Source organism: Berghia stephanieae, chromosome 6, assembly GCF_034508935.2.
Source record: "Berghia stephanieae isolate SIO BIC M18660-M18661 chromosome 6, UCSD_Bste_1.3, whole genome shotgun sequence".
In the NCBI taxonomy this organism is placed as follows: Eukaryota; Metazoa; Mollusca; class Gastropoda; order Nudibranchia; family Aeolidiidae; genus Berghia; species Berghia stephanieae.
In genome coordinates, this window is record NC_088365.1 from 57,106,022 (window position 1) to 57,108,521 (window position 2,500).

A 2,500-nucleotide genomic window follows, 5' to 3' on the forward strand; every position below is an offset into this window, starting at 1 on the left:
AAGATCGCCTTCAATAATTTGTCTTTCTTTGGATTCGTCCACAGTATCGATCCATCTTCACGTCCACCGTCTGTCCGCCTTCTATCTTTTTCTCTCGTCCTTTCACTCTTCAAGTGTTCTCCGATCGACACATTTCTCGTTATAATGCCTTACAGTCTCAAAACATTTCCATCATTTTAAGCCAGAAAATGCTGACATTCGATATTGATCAAAATTACGATGAACGTCAGCTTGCTAAAAAAAATTTTTTTTTTAAGTTTCTTTAAAACCCTGTCGTATTAAAGTCGTGCACTTAATTTTTGTGTGTGTATGGACAACATGTGCTTTCTTCGTCTACCAAATTATGAATTAAATTCAAAATCAAACGTTTCCAGACCAAAAATGAAAAGAAAGTGTATTGTTAATTTGCAGCAGTAACCCATCCTGTCTATTCAGTCCACAAGCCCAATACAGATTTTATTGACTCAGTGAATTTAGCTTTTCTAATTATTCGTCATCTCAACAGTCAACAGTCAACACATGACTTTGGTCGCCCCCATTTATTCTCTGGTGTTTGTCTTTTGACCATTGATCGCCGTTTACTTTGGCTCTGCCGTAGCCTGAACCCCCCCCCCCCCCCCCCCCCCCCCCCCCCCCCCCCCCCGACAAAACAACAACCGGCATTTTTTTTTTTTTTTGAAAATGGATAGAAAACGTGTCTTTCAATTATAGATCGATTGAAATGATACATATCTTGTCAAAACATGTCAATATAAAGATTTAAAGTTTGAGAGATTTTTGACAAGACAATAATGTGGGTCATGTTAATCGATCGGCATATGAGGGGCGAGTTTTCTGGCCAACATTTTATATAAATGTGTTTTTTGTTGTTGTTTTTTGTTTTTGTTCTTTTTTTTTATTCACAGTTTGTTAGTGGTGGCGACTGAGGTTGAGTTTAGTCATAATAATATAAAGATGATAGTTCTTAAACTTCTATGACATTCTCCTTTGTTGACTTTATATAATAAGTCGTAAATTCATTGGTTTTCCAGACTTATTATAATCTATAATTTTCAAAACACTATAAACGGAAGAGCCTTTACAGAAGAAATGTAATCATAAAAAGTATTGTCCTTCATTAATGGGAATAATCCGTTTTGTTTATTATCATAATATACACCACGCTCAAGAGAAAATTAAAACGTAAATCATACGATCAAACGCCGTATTATCTTATCGAACAATATGATTCAATATTCTGATGTCACGTCAGCTCAGCAACGATCAGCTTGGTTCTAAACAAAGAAAATCTGTAATTTTTATTCTTTATGCTGGCTAGAACTTTTTCACATGTCATGTGATTAGAATGTATAAAAGTCAAAACATGATCAGACTTATAATGTTTTTCTCCTCTGGATACACTTTTATGCTCGTCGGATTTGTTAATTTTTAAGTCGCCTGTGAGACTTTAAATTATTAAATAATTTAGTCATTCTGTAGATAAATCTATTATTAGTAATATAATTGTCAATATCATCATCGTCAGCAGCAACAGTCGCACCATTATTATCATTATTATTATTATTATTATTATTATTATTATTATTATTATTATTATTATTATTATTATTATTATTATTATTATTATTATTATTATTATTATTATTATTATTATTATTATTATCATTATTATTATTGTTATTATTATTATTATTATTATTATCATTATTATCATTATTATCATTATTATTATTATATTATTATTATTATTATTATTATTATTATTATTATTATTATTATTATTATTATTATTATTATTATTATTATTATTATATTATTATTATTATTATTATTATTATTATTATTATTATTATTATTATCATTATTATTATTATTATTATTATTATTATTATTACAACAATTTTTATTTTGTTTATACCACCACCACCATCATCATCATTATTATTATTCCTTCTTATTTCGTCTCTTTCAGCCCGACCGGAATCCAAAAGACTGAAGGACTCTTCATAATAATATTCCGAGAAGGTTTTAATCCGACTTCAACGCTGCAACAATCCACGTGTTAACTGTTGATTCCATTGGAGGGGAAGTGTACGAAATTCTCATGACTAAAATTCGAGTCACATCCAACCAGATTGAGAAGAAAATATATTATTGGAGAAGGAGATGATGAAGAAAGGATTCGATATAATTCGTTCTTGCAACTTAACCAAAACATGTCGGTCTTCCAGTGTCGGAATAGTGCAGTTTCACTTGTGATATCACTGAGAACATCCTAAAATACTTTTCTAGAAATTTTTAAAAACATATTTATCTTACTTGCATACGCGAAAATACACGGAAACTCAAGTCACCTCAAACATTTCCTAGTAATAAACTATTCCTCATACATATCCTCCAATACACATCCTCCTCATCCTCCTCCTCCTCCTCCTCCTACTACTACTACTACTGCTACTACTACTACTACTACTACTACTACTACTACTACTACTACTAC

At 30.5% G+C, this 2,500-nt stretch overlaps 2 protein-coding genes across 3 annotated transcripts in view; one reads left to right on the top strand and one right to left on the bottom strand.

Moving 5' to 3' along the window:
• Positions 1 to 2,500, bottom strand: part of LOC144975323 (protein MON2 homolog) — a 497,118-nt gene that overhangs the window by 340,876 nt on the left and 153,742 nt on the right. The gene's annotated exons all lie outside the window — the stretch shown is intronic.
• LOC144975322 (G-protein coupled receptor dmsr-1-like) overlaps positions 1 to 2,500 on the top strand; it is a 28,602-nt gene that overhangs the window by 11,087 nt on the left and 15,015 nt on the right. For both annotated transcript variants that reach the window (XM_078919291.1, XM_078919292.1), the window contains exon 3: positions 1,973 to 2,500. This exon is cut by the window's right edge and continues 588 nt beyond it. The gene's annotated coding sequence lies outside the window, so the exon portion shown is untranslated. The remainder of the gene's footprint in view (positions 1 to 1,972) is intronic.